Source organism: Haliaeetus albicilla, chromosome 16, assembly GCF_947461875.1.
Source record: "Haliaeetus albicilla chromosome 16, bHalAlb1.1, whole genome shotgun sequence".
In the NCBI taxonomy this organism is placed as follows: domain Eukaryota; kingdom Metazoa; phylum Chordata; class Aves; order Accipitriformes; family Accipitridae; genus Haliaeetus; species Haliaeetus albicilla.
In genome coordinates this window covers 8,622,695-8,644,216 of record NC_091498.1, presented here as the reverse complement: position 1 = coordinate 8,644,216, position 21,522 = coordinate 8,622,695, and the positions used below count along the sequence as shown (strand labels likewise).

At 48.5% G+C, this 21,522-nt stretch overlaps 1 protein-coding gene across 2 annotated transcripts in view; it reads right to left on the bottom strand.

The window, feature by feature from the left end:
- LUZP1 (leucine zipper protein 1) overlaps positions 1-12,208 on the bottom strand; it is a 42,610-nt gene extending 30,402 nt beyond the window's left edge. Inside the window, exon 1 of one of the 2 annotated variants that reach the window (XM_069803456.1) lies at positions 12,071-12,208. The gene's annotated coding sequence lies outside the window, so the exon portion shown is untranslated. The remainder of the gene's footprint in view (positions 1-12,070) is intronic. The other variant, XM_069803455.1, reaches the window with a different exon arrangement.
- Positions 12,209-21,522: the final 9,314 nt, after the last annotated feature.

Genomic DNA, 21,522 nt, shown 5'->3' with positions numbered 1-21,522 from the left:
CTCCAGGGCTCGGCTACAGGGCCGCACTCTGGAGTACATGGCCACATGCAGGGATCACCAAGGCATCACCATGTTATCCAGGAATCAGCCAGAGGCAGCAGGCAGCTCCGTGCTGCACTGAAGAAGCAACCGCAGTGCTGTATGGGGCTCAGAGGCACAGCTCTCCTTACAAGCCACCTGTGCTGCTCCTTGCTGGCTCACTCCCATGTCCTGCTCACAGCCCACCTGTATGCAGGGCTCAGCCACCCATGGCAGGGAGCACAACCTCAGCACTGAGTGCCCAGCTCAGCTGCAGTGCCACACTATTGCAGGTAGCCAAGCAGCCACTGAAAACCAAAGGTGAGCAGAGCAGCCCTTTGGCATCCCTCCCAGCTCTCCTGCACTGGGAAATTCAACTGCCTGACCTCAGGGTCCTACCCAGGCCTATCGTTGTATGGTTTGAGGAAAGAACCTGGCTTAGCTCTCTGCTTGAACAGCCCATCTCCATGGACAGTACCTGTGTCCCCAAAACTTAGCCTTCTAAAGCTGTGTATTCAATATAAAAGGGTCCAGGCACCCTCCACAGATAAAAAAAAAAAAAGAAAGTGGGCAGCACTGTCAGATAACTGTTCACTTGATCCCAGTTTGCTGCCTAAGGCTGGGTGGATGAATGGCCCCTTGGAGACTGCACTGTCATCCTGCTGACCAAAGAGAGCACTTAAGGGTACACCTATATCAGTATGTGAGCCTTGCTTAGGCCTGTCCTCTGCCCCAAGGCCAACTAGTATGGAACAAGCCCCCCTGCCCTATTAAACTTGCTTTGCCTCTAAACAGGACAGCCCTTGCTAACTCCTGAGCCATCCCCAGGAGATGTCTGGGAAGGTCCAGGCCAAGCCATGCCAAGAACTGTACAAACAAAAAGCAGCATTGATGATGGTGATCCATGGCTCAGGATTGTCCTCTAGCACTCCTTAGTACTAGTAGGGAAAATCTTTCTGGAACAGCTTAGACAAACAGCCAACTTTTAGCTACATTTCAGGAAAAGCACCCTGTCCTCTCTACCCACCTTGCCCTGCACTTTCTTCTACTCTCTGCACACAGGTACTCATTCTGAGCAGGCCCAGCAGGCACTGCACAGGCCCTCAGACAGACGGCACAAGAAAATAAAATGTGAACTGAATTAAAAATTATCATTCAGATTTAAATGTCTAAATTTTAATTTTTCATTAATCTTTACTAATAGCCCTTTAACTCAATAACGCTCAGCAGACATCTAGGACTAATTACTCTGATAAAATTCAATATTCAAGCATAAGCCCAGTTTTAACTGCTCTTTTGTAGTCTACTTTATAAATCATTAGCATTGCTATCCACCCACTGAACAGAACAGCCCTGCCACTAGAAAGAAACATGATCATCAAAATCCCCCAAATCAGGAAAAGTTTTACCCCAAGTCTCTGGAAGGCTGCTCTTGCTGGGGGGGGGTGGGGGGGGGGGTGTCCCCTTTTCAGGGTACACTGCTGTTTCCCTTGGCTTGTCTGCAAGAAGCTTGCCCTGGCCTAGCTGACATCTGACACAGCCTCCCCGATCCAAATTTAAAACTTGCCCCACATATTGCAGATGCAGAAGACGAAACTGCTGGCACCATTTTAGGACACTGCACTGGGATGTATGGACAGCAGTGGTTCTGCAGGCACACTCAGCAGCCTGCCCTGCCCTGTGCTTGCAGCCAAAACGCACAGGGCTGAATGAAGGCTGCTATTAGCAGCAAGCAGACTTTTGGAAGGGCCCCCAAGGAAGCCAAGGAAGATGAATCAGGTTACAGGTGCCACTGCTGTTGCTCCCAGAGCAAAGCAAGGTTTAGACTTGAACTGTAAACTTCTAGTGGCAGGGCTGTATCTTTACAGTAGCCTGCAGTGCACTGCATGCATGCAGGCAGTGGCACGACTGCAGCAGCTCACATGCGTGCTCACGTGCCCAGTGGCACCAGAACCACTGTATGAGTCTGCAGCTTTTGGACAAGCATTTGTTAGAAAGGGGAGAGACTAGCAGCATCCCTCAGCACAGCTAGCTGGGGAACAGCAGGGGTTAACACTGCTGGCACGAGGCATCGGTCAGCCATTTGAAATGCCTCTGGCATGAAGGCTGACCGGCTTGGGTTACACCATGCAGCCCGGCTGCAGGACTCCCCTTCACCAGCAGCATCACTGCGGGCTCGAAGCAAACCTTTCGGCACAGGGATGAGAGACTGTCTTCCATCTGCTCCTTTTGCAATCAATTAAATCCTCACTCTGCTCTAAAGCAAGACCTTGGGTGCTGTTACTAAACCGAGGCTCCATCACCAGCTCCATCACCAGCTCGGGGTCTCTTCCAGAGGTGCTCAGGTATTCTGTGGGGAGCAGCCAGCTGAGCCGAGCCAGCCCCTTGTGGGCCGGGAGCCAGCAGGACAGCAGGCAGGCAAGATGAGGCACGATGCTCCAGCACGAAGCCCTGCCATTAGCAGTGCAGGAGCAGTGGATACCCCACCCACCCCACGCACTGACTCACAGGCGGGCAGCAACGCAGCCAAAGCCTGCGTGATTCTCCCCGAAGTCATTTGAACTAGGTGGACCTCACGTACAGCATTTCACAATGCACAGGTAAATGAAGGCTGGCTGGCTAACGCACTGCAAGTAATCTCCAAATCCTTCACAGCCACCCAACAGAAACACTCAGATACCCTGTCCCCTGGCTGTACCACAAATGTTAACTGTGATCTTGGACTCCCTTATAACAACAGGATTTTTTTTAGCTCTGAGCTCTCACCCTGCAGCTTCAGAAGAGATCTTTTTTGTTCACTGGTAAGTGCAAAGTCAAATGAAAGGAGGTATTCAGGAGCTTATGTCACTCTCTTAAGTGTGATTTATTCAGTGAAGACAGCTAGGTGGATCGGAAGACTCTAAGAGGAGTCTTTTGTGTTCAATTTATTGCTGAAAATACCCTCAGGTAACAAAAAAGTAAATAAAATAACATTTACAAACAGGTCACAGCCTGGATCTTCTAAGGAACACACTGCCTTTGTGAGAGCACACTTGTAGCTGTGGGGACTTAAACACATTAACCTCAAAAGTAATGCTCCACGGACAACAGGGAGGATCCAAGACAAGCTGCCAGGATGGTGTTATGACACTGTGCAGTCATGCCATTGAAAAAAGCCCATTCAAAACCCTTGATGAATTTATGGACAGAGTATTTTCACCTGCAGACTGAGCATCTCAAAAGGACAATGGGCATTTCACACACGAGACATACAGCATTGCGCCAGAAACTGGGCAAATGGGCCAAAAATGTGAGCACGTCTCACTGCACTGGCAGGCAGTGCACTACAGACCCTGTTCTGAGCTAAGAGCTGTGATGGAAGATTTGATGCTCTCCATGAATTAGAGGTCCAAAGTCTGGTGAATGGCCAGGGGATTCAGCAGCCACTGTTGGGATTCTCCTTAATGCAGAAAGAAATGGCAGAATGATACCTGGCCTCTGCTCCCTCTTCCCAGAAACAGGACGGAATTATTCCCCATTCGCTTGCATAAAGTGACTCCTTTGATTAGGGTGGGCACTGACACAGCAGAAAACCAGCCATAACTTCCCACGGAGAAGATCATCCTGAGCATCCAGCTGCCTCCTTCAGTACGCAGCTAAGAAGCTGTTTGGGGTCAGAAGTGTGGGACAGTATTTTCAGCAGGAAGGTGCTGAGCAGTACTTCTCCCACAGACAGGGCTGAATACATCACCAGCTTCAAAGTTCATCCAGCTCCTACCAGCCTCTTGTCCATGGGGCATGAAAGAGTTAAAGATGCCAACCAATTCATGACTATGATGGGAAAATTCTCAGGTTCCAAATTCTCAGTTTCATGCTGCTAGAAAACCAACAATCTTGAAATACCCTGTAATAACAAGAAAAAGGCAGTTCTACTGGGCAGCCTGCATTTGCTTTTAAGTCCACTGGTATCTAATGGACAATGGACAACAGGTTCTCTGGACACAAGACAGACAAATTCTATTGCTCTTGAAGCACATGTATTCCTGCAAGCATTACAGAAGAAGCTAATGAGAGAATCTGCAGGCTTAATGCCAAGCATTAATTTATCTGAATCCCATCCTAAACGAAGATCAGAGCCAAGAGGGCATATGCTATTCTTACAGCACATTTAAGAAGGGGAGAGTGAAAAATGGAGCATAAGCCATAAATGGCAGCAGAGGGTCTCCCTCCAGCACTTTTCCAGGGCATGGCTGGGTAACCTCACTCCCTCACATTGTTATTTATGTGTTCTTTTTCCCCTTGTACTCCCTGGACTGAAGGAAGGAAGGATGTTTCACAGGAAGGAAGGACTGCCTTGGCTGTACTGAGATGGGACCACACCACTTCCCCCACACCACTGTTCCTTTCTACAGAGGAGGGAAGGTGTAGGAAACCCACAATTTCTGTCTTGTCTTGGTTGCCAGTAAGGGGATGAAGTTAACCCCAAATGTCACAGAACCTAGCCCAGCTCCCACTCCAAGCAGGGTTAGTGTCAAAAGCTAGAGCAGGTTGCTCAAAACTGCATCAAGTTGTAAAAATCTCCAAGGTCAGAGATGCCACAACCTCGGGGGGGGGGGGGGGGGGGAAGGGGGGGAAGGGAAAAAGGGGGGCGGGGAGGGTGGAAAAGAGCCCTGCTCTGCAAATCAGCTCAAAATTGAGGCAGCAGAGGAAAAAGTGAATGGAGATGATCTGTGGGTAAGGCCTTGGGAGCACGTTTCTGTTGTAAGACGGTCAGGAAAAGAAAGCTAGAGAATGGGGCTTGCCACTACTGCTGCACTGGGAAGATGCAGGGAAGGTGACCCAGGCTCAGGGAGTGCCACACGGCAATTAAGGTGCCACACAGCAATCAAGGCAGTCAACAGGGAACAACTTGTTTTTCTGCACTCAGCAGTTGCTGTTTTCCTCTGCCTGTGCCTAAAGACAGCCTCATATCCGTAGCTGTTTAACACTTGGCTATCAGGAGCTCATTTGCTGTCTACGCTCTGCAGAGACTAAGATCTGGAAGAGTGCCCCCCCCCCCATCTTCCAATCACCACAGGAAAGCGGTCCCCCCATCTCCACAGCGGGTTACAGCATTGCTCCTGCATTCACCTTCACACAGTTTCATAGCTTTCCCAAAACAATGATGATACTCTCCCTCCCCCCTTCACAGTACCTCTGTGACAGTTCATTTCAGACAAAAAGAAATGCCCTATTCCAAACTGTTCTTCTTGTTGCTACACCCTGCCCAATGCAAAAAGCTACCTGAAGGCAACATCCAGAGAATTTAAGAGCATGTGCAGGCAGTTTATAATATACTCATGCCAAATCTCACATAGAAACATCAACATCCACTTTGCACAGGATACCTTTATGCTAAGACATTAATCACACTCAGCAACACTAAAAACAATACCAAACAGTAGCTATACAAAATGGTATACAAACAATGGAGTGAGAAGCTTCATTAGGATTTCTCAACTGCTCCAAGTTCAAATGCTCACCACAATGCAGTACTAACAGTTATTTATTATCACACAGGAATTATTGTTCTCCAGTAAAAACAGACATATTTCCAAATGATTCACACTACCTGAGGAATTAATGTTTTTGCAGCTCTGTTCCAGATCCTAGGTCAGGAATCTCCTTTCTATTCTGGTAAATTCCACTAAGATATCACATGTAACAACAAGTTCTTGAAGCAGTTTCATCAGATTTTCCCTTTAAGGTAACCCACTGCACTCCCACGTGAGGCACAGGCACCTCAAAGGCACAAGCAGCTGAAAGTGCTGCAGTGGAATCAGATGATCAGCACAAACTTAGAGCCTCTGCAGCCTCCTTTCAGCTTTGGAAACATATCCTGCGATTTTCAAACCAACCCAACGGGGAAGCCACAAGCCAGTGCTGTAGCTTAAAACCCAGATAATGCATATAAAAGCAATTTATATAAAAGCATTTTTGAGAATGAACGTGAAAAAGTCTGACAGATTCTGCTGCAACACGTAACGAGGGTGCAGCACTGCAGCAAAATCTGTCATTCCCAGCTGAACAATGCCGTGCTGCATGCAGCACGGTGTGGCAGAGCTGACGACACCAGGAAGCAGAGAGCTATGCTGACAGGAGCCCACACTACACAGCCTTGAGCTGGTTTAACTTTCTGCAAGCGTCTGGATTGCATGCAACAACAGAGGAAAATGTGAAAAGTAAACATTCACAGTAAAGGGCTTGAGCTAATTAAAGAGTTGCTTGAGCTTATGTTCATCCTAATCAGTCATGTAGAAAGGCACATTTTCAGCTTAGGGTGAAGCTACCACTTTAGAGGTCAATTAGAACACTGCAACACATACATGAGAAGTATGGACACGGGTCTGACTACGTCACACAACAACGTGCTCACTCTTTCACCCCTGTTCCACCTTTTCCTACTGTGGCACTGGCACTTCCAATGCAGTATGCTTGCTGTTGCCCACTTCTACACCATTGGAGTAGATGTGAGTGCTTGATTGGGATGACCTGATACGTGTTGCCCACTGGCTCCCACAGTGGGAGAGATGCTGTCCTGCAGCAAAGGTGATGTGCCACTGGAAAGCACATTCCTCAGCTGCCGGGCAGGACTGCTATGCTGTGATGCAAGTCAGGCATCCCTCTTACATCACCTACCTACAGAAGCAGTTGCTTTTCTCTTCTGCCATGCAGCCTGACACATGAGCCCCAAGCTTCAGGGGTTTTGTAATATTAACCACCAAAGCTGATTCCTACTAGGGCTAAGAAAGCCTCAGTTCTCATCTCCTCTCTCCTCCTGCTCCTCTGCTTTTTCAGAGGCATGCAGGGCATACTCAAGGATGTGTGTCTGGTCTTGGCCATAATGCTGTTTGCAGGGTGTTCAAATGAAATCTGTCCTGCTACTTCTGAGCCAAACAATCACAAATCCAACCAAAGAACATCAGTTTTCATGGCAAAAAAATCTTATTTATATTCACCAATGCCCCCCCAACCATCAAGTTTGCAATTTGAAATCGCAAACCTCAAAAATGGCTAAGTTAATGAGTTAATTTGATACTAAGTGAGGTTTGATACTACAGCCTGGGCTGTACAGCAGGTCAAACTATGACTTAAAAAACAATTAGCTAAGTAAATTCAGAACTATAAATGTTTACATGCAGGGGCTAGTCCACACAGTACTGATTAAAATCATTAAAGCCTACACTTTCCCCGTCGTGACTGGAAGGGGCAAAACCACCACACATTCCTCCCAAAACAGGGGAGATGGCAAGGGGGTGGTGAGGAAGCACCCGCACTTGGCAGCACAAGTCCCCCCCTCCCCACTTCATCCTGAAGCACCCAGAAACCCACCTGTGAGAAATGTGATCTGCCCACAGAGCCAGGCCAGCCCACCCATGCCTGCTGCCAAGGGAGGATGAGGGCTGGCACCAAGCATGGCTGGGTTGTGGACAACCCGTTCCCTGAGGGCCAGGGCAGTGCAGGGGATGAGGTGGCTCAGGATGTCTGGTGTTACACTGTGGCGGGCCAAGGAGGAGCAATATAGAAGTTTCCAGCTCACACAAACCATTTACACAAGCGAGACCAATGCGTTTTGTTGGAAGACCAGTGCATTTTGCTGGCCCAACTTCAATACAGCTGATCAGACCCCAGATAATACAGCTCAGAAGTTATTTTAAGAATATATTTGAGGTTTGCCCGATCCAGTGAAACTCTGAAACAGGGCCAAAATTGTTGGGACTTAATAAACACAGGAACTTTTCCACTGAAGTCCTCTAAATGTGGTGTCTGTACTCATGCTGCCCAAACCTGGGCAGCACTTTGTGTGAGCAGGACCTTTGCAAAGGCAGCACTTCCAAAGTCACCACGGAAGCAAGGTGGTGGCAGAGATACAAACACAGGCAGCAATGCTTAATATGCTCTGGGCATGCTATCACTGCACAAGTGACCCTCACAGACTTTGGACCAGATCCTCAGACTGAAGTTTTGCAGTCATTTTTAGGTGGCCCTGCACTGCGCCTGCCCCCTTCTAGCCCTGCGCTCCTCTCTCCTGGCCAGACAAAAGCAACCGTGCAGCCAGGCTGGGAATTAGGCAGGGTTAAAGGGGATGGGTGGGAGGCTGATGGTTAATTTTTGCCCACATTAGCTCCCTCCACACGGCTGCATGGAGTTTCCGTCAGCTGGGGTAGGGCTGGAAAGGGCATCCAGAGGAGAAAGTGGCCAGGACGAGAGGAAATGCAAACCCATCTCCTCCAGCCACAGTGCCCACCTCCACTGATGTAGCACTTCCCAAAATCTCTGTCCCTCCTCCAAGTTGGCAGAGCTGCAGCAGCCAGCAGCAGCTCTCATCTGCCCACTGTCACACAGAAACAAACTTATCAGCTGATATTTCCTTACACTTTATAGCTGTGTATTTTGGTAACTTTGTTCCTAAGCAAATAACTGATCCATTTAGTTCCTGGGGTTATTGATGTGGATCCTAACAGGTTCCACCATTGGCAGAGCTCATCCAACTCTCATGGCAGAGGACTGCATAGCAGGCTGATTGCTAAGTGCAACATTAAAACTCGTATTTTCTAAACACCCTCCCTCCTTTCAGCCCTTTACTGTAACAGTGCATTCACCTTTCCGGATTGTGTTTCTTCTCACAGAATTCTCAAACATTCAGGAATGCAAACATTAAGTTTGCTGCACAACCACTGCAAGAAAGCACCGAAACAGTCTCAGCTCTGTTTTAGGGAGAAGGAAACAGAAACTGACTGTGCATGGTGTTCATGCCCCTGTGCATACTGACAGTGCGCTTAGGTAAGGCTGCTTGTTGCACCTGCATATCTTACTCCACCCTGGCGAGGGTTAAAGAACACAGGGCTGAACTGTGCCTTACAACCCCTTATCTACCGAGATTTGGGCCTCAGCAGGGGAACATCACTGCCAAAATCTAAGACAAGCCAGAGACACAAAAAGATTAAGGCCTAAATTGCCACACTTCATGTTTGATCATCTCTAAAAGTGCTGATTTTCAGGCTGCTCAATCAACCTAAACCCCACTGGCTCAACGGGAACGCCATGCCCGCAGTGCCTTCTCAGAGTCAGGGTGGTTATGAAGTCTCCTAAATCTGGACAATTAAAGGCAAACGGTTTGTGGGTTTTCCACCAAACTGATTCTGTCACCATCTTTAAACCCTCAAACCCAGAGAGATGTGACTGTCTACAGGGTCTGCTGCAGTGGGTGGCCACAGCCACCACCAGGGGAAGGCTGCCTTCCCCTGTTACCCTGGCAAACAGCTGAGCTTGGACAGGGAGATGAATCCCACCGTTGGTGGCTACGGAGAGATCAAATTAAAGGACTAAAAGCCCTCCAAAGATGCAGCCTGCCTAAAGCAGAGGAAATAACAGTATGGAAGGATGAAGCAGACCACCAGCACCAGGGATGCAGGAAGTGCTGGCAAGCAACACTTGCCCATCAGCTGTCACCAAGTATTTGAAAACACTCATGCTTTCTACTTCACATATGCAGATTCCAAACATTACCCAAGGCAAAAATTCTGTACAACAGGCATTAGACTCATGAAGACATAACTAACAAGGCCATAACCACCACAACCAGTGCTTTCCCTTCTGATATGTTTTAAGGGTTCCTATGACCTGCATTGCACTAGTTAGTGCAAAACTTATTACTGCTACTAATCATCACCATCATGTGAATCTTCCAATGCAACTGACCTCCTAAAAAGATTATTCACTTCATTTTAGTGTAACAATTTTATCAAAATTGTCCTATTTTGTCATTTGGCTCAGTCACGCCAGCCACGCTTTCTGAAAAGCTTCCATGAGGAAGGAGGCACATATCGTCTGGTTCCTCAGCAACCGCAGCCCTTGGTGGGAAGGAAAGGTTTCGTGGAGGATGAGCATAACCTCAGAGTGCCTGTGTACACTATTACGGTAAGGTCATGCTCAAAGATGTAATCACCAACCCATTTTAACAAACAAAATAACATGGTCTAGACTGTAAGGCATGCTGGGCTTTTAAACATTACCATTTCTGGTAACAGCCACATTTGAGAGTACTCTTTTTTAAGAGCTATTTTTGTCTACACTTCCTAACTCACGTTAAATAAATAAATTCAGTAACTTATTCTCAGTTGGGCCAAATTTTCAGAGCACAGAGAAAGCCAGAGGGCTAGTGAAGATCCCACATTGCCATAATTTATTTTGACTTCCAAGAAAGTAGAAATGGGTCAGATTGCCCTGTACTGGAATGAAGAAAACTTGCCATTTATAGGATTATGGGGAAGCTGAGGCTAGAGGGCTGCTCAGACCAGAATAGAGGCATAGGGGTTAGTTAATGGGGAACTGCCTACTCTTGAATTGCTCCATTCTCCCACACACCCTTAGCCCAATTCACTCCTGCCCACAGGAACTTTCAGCCACTTGTCTAAAAGAAATACAGCAACCAGCTCTCCACGTCCTCCTCCTTCCCTGCCCTGACCAGCCCCAGCTGCCAGGGCACAATCCCGACAAGGGGGCCCCACACCCAGGAGGGATCCTGCACCCCAGCATGACCATCGCTCCCTCAGGCCCCTCGGAGCCCCGGGGGCGGTGGTCAGCCTAGCAGGCAGCGCCGACCGTTTTCTGCCATCCTTACCACTGCAGAGCCAACACAATGGAGGAATTATTCTTTTGCAAGTGCCGCGTACGCAAATTGGCCATGGAGCATGCTGCCCCTGCCGAAACACGATGGCTGGCCATGGGCTGCGTTAACTGACCAAAGCACATAACTGTTAGTTTTGTACTCGCACAGAAATGCTGAGGAACACTGTCCCTCCTCGCTATCCAGCAGGCCAGATGCGTATCTCTGCCAAGAGACTGTAGGCACGTGGTAAGTAACTGCATTTTTTCCCTAAACTCTGAATGCCTGAGACTACTCCAGAGTTGTAAAAATACTTCCCCCCCTTTCACTGTCATCGCTGTGTGGCACCGCTTGGAGAGGTGCTTGCCAGCCGAGGTGGCTCTCTAAAGACTTGATAAGAAACAACCCCAATGCAACGCTCACTGCAACAAGGAGCACTCTTTTCTGTGATTTTTGTGCAAGATTTTAACAGAATTTATGCACCCATTAAAATCTAATTCCACTGTGCCTAACTCGAATGTGCTGATTACTTGAGATGGTCACTTTAACTTGTGTTTAATTGGTTTAAAGGCTTCAGATGAAGCATTAGAAGAAAAAAAAACCAACGCAGAATTGCAATGAAAGCCCAGTCACCAAGGACAACCACCAAAGGTCTGCTATTCCACTTGCTTTGCAGACCAGCACGTGGGACACCTGGCAAAGCCAAATGTGGTACTTTTAAGAAATTTTATGACGAAAAAAAGGTTCCCTCACGACAGGGGAGCAAAGAATACTAAAGTGATTAACAAAGGCAGAGCATCAGAAAAGCTCACATATAAAAGGGAGAACATTATTAATTATATGACAAATGTGGGTGGGCTGGGGAAAGAAAGGAGAATTAAAAAAAACAACAGGAAAGGGAGTATGTGGCTGCAGCAAGGGGAAAAAAAAAAAAGAAAAAAGAAAAAAAGGTTATTCACAGAAATCCCATGCTTTGAGCGCCTGGAAGCCTCCAAAATCTCAACTACGCCAAAATCCAACGATGCACACCGACGGGTTTAAGAGCTTCCCTGAAGGCAGCTCGCAGCAGTCCCTGAGGGACCGTGCCCTTCCCGGGCGGGGACCGGGCGCTGGCGGGGCCGCTCTCCGGTCAGGAAAGCGGCTGTTCCGGTCACGTCGGAAGGAGCCCGACGGCGGCTCCATTTCCGAGCGGGAGCCGAGGCCCCGGCGGGCGCCGCAGGGCCGGGTCGCCCGCGGTGTGGCGGCGGCGGGGACCCCACCGCCGCCACACCGCGGGCGACCCGGCCCTGTGGCGCGCGCCCGGTCAGGGAAGGCGGTCTGCTGTCCGCGGAGACAAAGCGGATGCCTCGAATTCCTCCCCGCCCCGCCGGTCTGGCGGGGCTGCGGCACCCCCCGCCCGCACCCTCATCGCCTGCCTCTGCCTACCTGGGCAGCGGGAGCAGCCGGGCCTCCCTCCCGCCCACGGCGCGCTCTAGCCGGCGGGACAGCCCGGGCTTGGGCAGCCGCAGCCCGCCGGGGGCTCCGGGCTCGGGCGACGGGTGCGGGCGCTGACAATGAGGGGAGGGACGCGGTACCGGGCGGTGCTTGACGTCAACGGGGGCGGGGGCTGCCGGGCCCGGCCCGGACGCGGTGCAGCTCCGCGGCGCCCTCCCCCGGCTCTGGGAGAGGGCGGTGAGGGAGTGTCGGCCATTTTGGGGGGGAACGGGTGGGGCCGCGCTCGGCGGGTGGTGGCCTTGTGTTAGCGCCGAGGGGCTGCTGCCTTCCGAAGGGCCCCGGAAGGGAAACGGGGAGGCTGGGGAGGGGGCGAGCAGCTCGCCGGGGGTGGGTGTCGTGGGACGGCTGCGGGACAGAGCGCAGGGTGCAGGTCAGGGCCCTCTGATGGCTAGGTTCACGGTGGGTTTGTGCACGAGAGCCCTCCAGACCGAGTCCCTCGGTGGTTCCTCCCGGGGCTGCCACCAGCTCGGGCTCTGCCGCCGCCTCAGGGCTCTGGAGGGGCTGGTGGCGGGGTGGGCACTGCCGGTGCCTTCGCAGGTGCTCCCTCCCTGCCCGCTAACACCAGGCATCTACCAGAGACCTGTCTCCCTAAGAACAGGGCAGAGAGCTGTATGCCAGATGGCACTGGACACTTGTCCTCCAGGGCATTCCTTGCATCTCCCCTTCCGTGTCATCTCTTGCAAAGTTTGGGACTTGGTGTTGAATCAAGTGGGGACCCAGCTATGGTTGTTTCCACATCTGGTATGTGCAGCCCAAAGATGTTCAGATGGGATCAGAGACAAGAGACCTTCCAGCAGTAACCAGGAAAAGCTGCTCAAAGTGTTACTCGGCTGTAAGCAAAGCCACAGGACTCAAGTGATGCTGACCTGGAGGGTGGTGCAGCGATGAACACAAAGGAGCTATGGCTCAGTGCTGCAATTGCCCAGCTGAGTCAATAGAGAGAGGATCCAGTCAGCAGCTGGTGAGCACTTCCAGCCTCCAGGCCATGCAGCTGGACCAGGCAGTCGTAGAACGCATCGTCCCCTTTTGCCAGTAGGTATGTTAGCTGAAATTGTATTTCCAATGCTGTTTTATTTCAGACAATGCCAAAGGAAGATGCTTCAATCGCTAGATGATTTGACTTGTAACACTCTGATAGAATATTGTCCATGGTGTCATACTGAGTTAAAATATTACTCTTTGGTCCTGTTTCCATAGCACAGTCTGAAATATACTTGTTCTGAATGAAGTATCAACACTTTAAAGTGAATTTCCTAGGTTTACAGCCAAAGTCCAAGCTCACACAAAGATACAGAATGAACAAGACCTTACGTGTAGGCAAACTGAGGAGGGCTCATGTACAGTCGTTCTAACTGGGGAAAGTATATTTCAGGAAAGAAACTCCACCTGCACACCAGCATTCAGCAGCAGAGGCGCACGTTACACGCGCTCTGCCATGCAACCACATTCAGCAGTTTTTTGGTTCTCTGCTTTACAGATGCCACTTCTAATTTCCAAACTGGTAAGAGGGAGGTTTGCTAATACAATGCCAGCTCTTGAAATCCATCTAGCAATGGCATAGCTGGGTTTAACTGGGAGGTGAAATGGAAAAAAAAAAGGTAGGTTTTTATTTCAGCATGTGCTAAATGCGTGTGCTCCAAACTTGTCAGGAGCAGTGTACATTAGAGCCTAGGGTGCCTTCCATGTGCTTCTTGGATTTGCTTTGCTGGGAGAGGAATGGGGCCGTGCTTGGGTACTTTTTTGTAGAGAGTTTTATGGTGAAACTCATTGCTGCAGTATGATATTGGCACCAGAGGTTCCTGAGTGTTTCAAAAAAACATGAAACAAATGAAGGGAAGAAAATTCTGTCAGGGGCTGCCAGGGAATCACAACAATGCCTCCTCTGGCTAAAGAAGAACGTGAAGAGATGTTGGGAAAGTGGTGTTACATGTTTGGCATATTTTTCTGCCCTTCCTCAGGCATAATCTACTTGCCGTTGTCCTCATTGGTTTCCACAGTGAAAACAGCTGAAAGTGTATCAAAAGCCTAAATGCCTTCCTGGATATGGATGGGTGTAGCCAAATAGAAGAGATCCAACTCCATATCAAGTTCTCAATATGGAGAACATGAAGGAGTTCAGAGCATTGAGATATTTGGAGGCCAAAACCTCTGGTTATGAGGCCAGAGGTGACAGTGGCTCGGGTGGCATTGCTCCTGCAGAACCTGCTGACAGTAGGAGCAAAATAGGAGATGTGGGACACACTCATCTTCTGGATAAATTAGTTGAGAGATGCTGTGGGTGGACCACCTCATATGCAAAGTCAGCACAATGGGATCTACTTGGTCTTGCTGACTGTAGTTCAGGAAGTATCTGATGTTGATGACACTGGCCAGGTCCAGCATCAGCCTTCCAGGGACAACCACCACTTTGTATGAAGGTAGAATTTTATAATGGGGATTCTTAAAGAAAATCTTTCTGTCCCGTTTTGTGGCTGTAGCAAAACTGGGCCTGAAGAGTACTTCAGCATTCTGAGGAGGTCTGAAAGGATGTGTTCTTGGGATGGGTCTTTCAGGTGGATGCAAAATGGCTGCCAGGCTCTGGCATGTGGTTAAAGAAAGGCATATACCAGCATGCTCCATACAGGCTGTCTGCAGGAGATAGATGTTTGTGGCAGTGTCTGAAAGCGTAGACCTGGTGGTGACTGCAAACACAGTGAGCCCTGGTGAGAAAAAATCCAGCATTTTCTGTCCGGATAGAAAGAGCACTGTGCAAAGCCCATGATTTAAATGGCTTTAAGTGCCAATAGATGGCATCTGTCTGGCCTGAAGTTACAGCAGCCTTCATGGGCACCAGGTGAGGCCCATGAGACAAGTCACCCTTGCACTAGAGAGGTTTAAACATCTTGCAAGGCAGTTAAACTTAAAATATAAATGTAGTCCAGTTGGTAGAAAGTCAATGTGTTTCTCTCCATCCAAGCACAGGTGTTCAAGTCTGGTTAGGCCAACATGCCCCAGAGAGCAGTCACCCATGAGAGATCCTGAGTGTGCAGTGGCCAAGCATTTCTTCCCCAGTACAGTCCTGTTGACTCACCATGATAAAACCCCTGTGCAGGTTCCATGTGGATCCAAACATCTGTGGAAGGTGGACACCTGCTGAAGTGCACATACCCTGGGCCTAGCATTGAGGTGTAGGTGTGTAAATAACAGCACACCTTTGTCCCTAGATATGAGGAAAACATTTTCTCCACTTCCTCATGGAGATTTTGGTGGAAGTGGTTTCTCTCACCCTCTAGCCTCCCCCTCATAGGCTCAGGAACTGCACTGACATTGGTCCCCTGCAGGAATGCAGTGCTGAGAACGTGATAATTATTGGACATGTCTTATTAGTACAAAGAATCACCTGAGACCCTGAGGTGTTCAGTGATGCTGGGTTTTGACATTTCATGGTCCACCCTTGTGATCAGGAAAATGATTCAGCCACCTGAACTGCTCCCCAAGGGCAAGGAAGGCCTTGTGAAAGCTGTGTGCCTGCTGCTACCTGACAGCACGCCATGTGTTGGCTCTTTGCTGATGGTGGGACAGCTGGGGATCCAGGCTAGGACAGGGACTAAGCAAAGGGCCTGTCCCTGCCACCAGGCTCAGCACCACCATCATGTGTACCGGGTGTAGAAGGCTGTATGTAACGAGCAGGACCAGCAGCAAGACTTGGTTGGCACCCTTAACCATTGACAGGCTCCGCTGATATGTGCCGGATGCTCACCAAAAGGCTTCACCATTCAGGGACATCCTAAAGGCCCAGAGCTTTGCTCCTGGGCTCTGTTTGCTCCCCTGGTTGGCAGAGGTCCGACTTTGGAAATGGCAGCTAAGTCACAACCCTTGAAGAGGAGTCCTTCCTGGAGCCCAGGGGTGAACCCTGTTCCAGCACTGACCAAGGATTTTGAGACCTCCTACACCATGGCTTCCAGGAGGGCAAGGACAGTGACCTCCTTACAGCTTCACTCCTCTGTGGAGGAAGCCTCGTACCAGGGCAGAAGGGAGTCATGGGTCTTACGGTCTGCATTCATCATCCTTGTCCATAGTTCAGCCCCCATCATTATGAAGATGGAAGTTTTGGTACTGAGGTGGACTCAGGGGCTCTAGGGGACAATGTTCAGGAGAGGATGAGACAAGAAAGGACAGAAGAGGGAATGTGTTTCCCCAAGGCAAGCCCTCTCCTTGGTGTATCCTTCATACCATCTGTGTGGATCCCACCTGGTCATTGTCATTAGCAGTGTCCGCTGGCTGCAGCAGTCTGCAGCAGGATCTTTCCAGGCAACTAGGTGGGCTACTTAGCAGGCATTGAGGGGACATCTGGGGAAGACAGATTTCTACCAGTGGTGCTGGCACCCTGCTTTGGGTTTTGGAAACCCAGCACCCATCCTTCCAATCCAAGAGACAGCCATTGTGACCATGCCCCAGGCCTTGGCAAGTCCTCATCATGCAGTAATGCAATCAAGAGCAGAATGCTCACTACAGACTGTGAAAGACGCTCCTCAGTCACCTGTGCCACAAGGTGCCAGCAGCATTTGGACAATGAACTGCTGCTGGATGGAAAGCACAAAGCAGAGGGTAAAGTCCTTACCACCCAGCATGACTGATGGGAGGTAGACAAGGGAGGTGTGAGGGAACAAACTGAGCCAAGGGGAAATAAAAGAGGAGGAAGAAGCCCTTCACCAAGGCAGCATCTGAACCAACTTCCAGGTGGGGACTCCAGTTAGAGGAAGAGACAGTGAGTGACAAAAAGACCAGGGAGTGACAAATGTCAGACCTCTGGATCCATGTGGGAGACATCCTGCCTGCTGTGGGTGGTGCAGAAGTGGCATGGCTGCAGCTGGTGATACAGTGACTGTGGTAACAAGCCTGCAGCTGCCTAGGCAGATAGTCTCAGAGAAAAAAGCTTAGTGTTGTGAGGTTAGAGAATTAGAAAGTTCTGTCCCAGGAAAGGAAATGTGATACATGACCTAGAGGAAAAGAGGAGAAATAAGGAAGCTCTGGCTGCTCTGAGGGGAAGGAGCAATTTTTTTTGGTTTTGTTCATGGGGACTTAGTGCAGTCAATGGAAGCACCAGACAAAAAGGACAGAAAGGGACAAGTGGAATGGGGGATGTAACAAGGTGAGGAGGCAGACCCAGCTCTTGGCTGGACTGCAGCGGTGCTGAACAAAAGGTATACAATTGGCAGGGAAGGTGGGAGCAAAGTAGGGGAGCCCAACTCACCCTAAAGCGTAAAGGGGATGAGGATGGGAGAAAACTACACAGGGGCTGGAACAGGAAGAAGGAGCAGAGGCACAGGGGAGTGGAGGAAGAGGTGTGCCAGAGGTTACACTGCTGGTGTTGTGCATTTGCTTAGGGTGGGCTGGAGAAGACTGCTCTGCTTGTGGGCAGATATGAATAGCAGGGTTAAAGCTGAGAGGGAAGCAGTGATCCCTTTCTTACCTGGAAGACTCTCACTGTGGAGTGGCAGCCTTCTCTTCTTATGGTACTTGATAGAAAGGTTGTTTAGTTCCAAGGGTGCAGGGTGTAAGTAATATGGGCAGATGTGATCAGAGATGATGGGGGGAGGGGAGATGAAAAACACCCATAAAATCATGAATAATACGGGGAAGCAACAGAAGCTGTCAGCATGTCTGACAACAGAGGACCCATATGGGTGTAGTACGTTTAAACAAACAAAAGTAGCTCATACAGTTTATGCACAGCTTGGTAATGTGAGAAGTGGATGGCTGCAGGATGCCACGAACACCAGAGGCATGAGGATGAAAAGGGATTAGACAGGCTCACAGAGAACAGATTTCTCAGTGGCTATTAAAAATGTCTATCTGAGTCATCTTCCAGTTCATGAAGTCCCTGAACTGACTCTTCAGACATTCTTGCTATTCCATATTTGCTCTGTTTCTATGGTGAATTTAAATGAGGTGTCTAAGTTGATCTAACAGCTTGCTGCTGATGATACATGCAGTTCTGCTTCCCTCCTTCTGAAACTACTTGTGCATCTGTGCTGCTTCTGTTGCACCAGTTCTGGCATTTGTTCAGTTCATTAAACTGGCAGAAAATTAACACAGAGTGAATACTTTTCTGCCAGTTTAGTGAGTTGAATCAGCCCACTGTTTTCTGAGCCAGTGGTATCCATCAAAATTTCTTGCTTCTCTCTGCAAAGTAAGACTAGATTTGTTTTTAAATGGAAGTGGAGATTCTGCTGTCATTACCTGATTCCAGGTATTCAGGCTTTAAGTATTTATAACAGCAGAGTCTTTATAATGGTTTCTAAAAGCTCCTGACAGAGCTGGAGCCTTGGCTGTGCTAGGTGCCACACAGAGTTTAGGAATATTATTAAACACTGTAAGCAGAAAAAAAGAAACGGGTGCACGCTTGTGTGGGCAGCAGTGCTGCATACCTTGCTGGTCTTACATCATTATCGGCACTCTATATGGCAACCAACATAAGTTTTGTTGGGTTGGGGGGGGGGGGGTTATGTGTGTGTGTAACTGTTTCTTGTTCTGTAGGATCAGCGAGATACCACCATTATGTCCCCTAGGAGCTTGCAGCCATATCAAGGTACAGTAATGAAGGCACTGAGAAGCAAGCAGCAACATCAGAAGCAGGTTGATGTCTTGTTCAGTTCATACTGCTGCCATCTTTCTTTTTGTCAAAAAGCATATGCATGGCATTACAGTGAGAACATCATGTCCTCAGACCAAGAATCTTCATATCTGTCTTCACCAGCTTCATCAAGAGCCAGAACCTGACGTATCTGGAGACCACCAGGATGGGGAGTGGCAGTTGCTGGGAATAATAAACAGGATTTGCACACACTGAGAGCAGGGTTCGTCTGAATACATTAGACATCCGCACTACAGATTTTCCATACAAATCTTATTTCAGTCTTCCTTCCTAGATAGTGGAAATAATTGTCATTAAAGTCAGTTGAATTTAGGGGGTGTTTCACCCCTTCCTGGAGCAGACATCTTAAAAATGTCAGCTGAATTAGGCCTACACGTGGGACCAGAAGGGATGCATTTGAGGGTGCCAAAGATGCTTGCCAACGTAATTTCAAGATTGCTTTTCTGTCATCTTTGAAAGGTCCTGCTATCAGCTGGTCAGCCTCAACTCAGTCCCTGCAAAGACTGGACACCATATCCTCCTGGAAGCTATTTCCAAGCACATGAAGGACAAGAAAGTGACTGTTAGCAGCCAGCAGGGATTTACCAAGGGCCAGTTGTGCCTGACCAACCTGATTACCTTCTACAAGAAGACAACAGCCTGTGTGGACAACAGGAGGGCACTGGATGTTGTATTGATTGATTGTAGCATTGACTTTATCAAGGCCTTTGACAAGGTCTCCCACAATCTACTTGTAGGCAAGTTGGTGAGATTTGGACTGGATAAGTGGAGTGTGAATTGAATGGAAAACTGGCTGGATGGTTGGGCTGACAGGGTCATATCAACAATATGAAGTTCAACTGGCAACTAGTTACTAGGGGCATCTTTCAGGGATGCACACTGATAGGTCAGTAGTGTTTAATGTCTTTATTAATGGCCTGGACAATGAGCTGTCTTGCACTCTCAGCAAGTTTGCAGACAATACAAAATTGGGGAGAACTATTGCTATGGTGTAGGGCAGGACTGCTACTCAGATGGACCTTAGCAGGCTAGGGAAAAGGGCTTCCCTCTCAGTAACAGATGCTGGCAACACAACTGCTGTGAAAATGTGACTGTTGCCACCAGAAGCTGGAGGTAGCGTGTATGTGAATGTGGCTTAGAGGAAATCTGGCTGAGAGGGCTCTTGACTTCATTACCTACTAATCTACATTTCCTCCTTCTGTTTCACCGGTGATGAAATCTAAATGCAAAATCTGTTATTGACAACAAGTGTATGGAGTATGTGTCTGGTCATTGGCATTTTCAACAGAAGCTTCTTGGCTGCATTGAAACAGAATTCAGGAAAGTTAAATGAATTTTGCTGAAGCCATTGGGAAATCCTTACCTCTGAGTGACAAGAGCTACTGAGCACCTGTAGCTGGATTGTCGTAATGGAAATTGCATGGGAGCCATAACTGCAGCCATCCCTCCTGTCATTCCTTCAAGGGCTCTCAAAGTTTACTGCAGAGGGAGTAGTCTTACACATACAACAGTTGTTCCTCTGTAACCCACTTACAAGGAACCATCTTTGGATTGGTAAGTATGGCAGTATTACTTCAACCAACACAATTTCCATGACCATCTTCCCTTCACATTGCAAGATTCAGGCTTGTCCTGGGACGACTGATCAGCCTCCACTTCCATTGTCTTGCCAGCCTTCAGTCATGGTGACTCATTGCTGACACTCTTCCACTTCCCCAGTTGTAGGAATAACCTGCACTGAAATTTAATTGCAGGGTGCTGCAGTGAACACACATGCTTTGACTTTTATTTAGCTATTTCTTCTGTTTCCAGTAAATTCCACATGATCATTGAAATAACTATCCGCTGGGACAACCACAATATGTACTTCTGTACAAATAAAAATATGTGGTTTAACTTACCTGTGTGCTTAATATTGCAAGAGCTTCACCGGAGAGGCAGTTAGAAATCATGCAGCCCTCATGTACCTTCTGTGAAACACATCTGTGTACTTTTGACTGTGATCCACAGAGCATTAATGCCATGGTAAATATGGACATTGATCTCTGTGACATGATAGCCTCCCCCTTTCAACTCAGAGGCTGTGGGGTGTTATTTATCTTTTACTTATGATCCTTAGCTAGTGTTTTCCTCTGATGGTTCCATATCACTGTTTTTTCCAATATGAGTTCCTGAAGCACTATATCAAATATTTACCGGCATTAAGAATCGTGTAATATTAGACCATGTGCCTTTTTTAATTAGCCTATAATCTAATCAAAGAAAGGACCTAGTTTGTTTGCTCTTGAATTAAACAGTGTCTTATAAAAGCCCAAAGAATAGTAGTGGATCATCTTCCTATGCTGCATTTTGCCATTCTGTTCGTCATTGGAAATCTTCAAGAGTAGGCAAGACAGGAAAAGGACAAAAGCATAGTTGATCTGGATAGAGCAATGGGCATGGACTAGCCAGCCTCTCAGAGGCCCTTCCAGGACAATTATCTGTGGTTTTATGATTCACACTGGGCAGGTGAACCATCAGGAGAAATTCTGTGGAGACATTTGGCCTCCAGATCCCTGTGCACAGGTATTTACAGTCCCAGGATTCTCAGCTGGGAACTTTCCTTGGCTTTGCATACTGATGCCAACCCCTAAGTCAGTGACCAAAACACTCTGCTGGGAAGCCTAGTTTTAAACAATGTCACTGCCTAGATACTGAAGGACAAAGTTCACAGTTTCACCTGCTATTGTGTATAAACCACCTACTA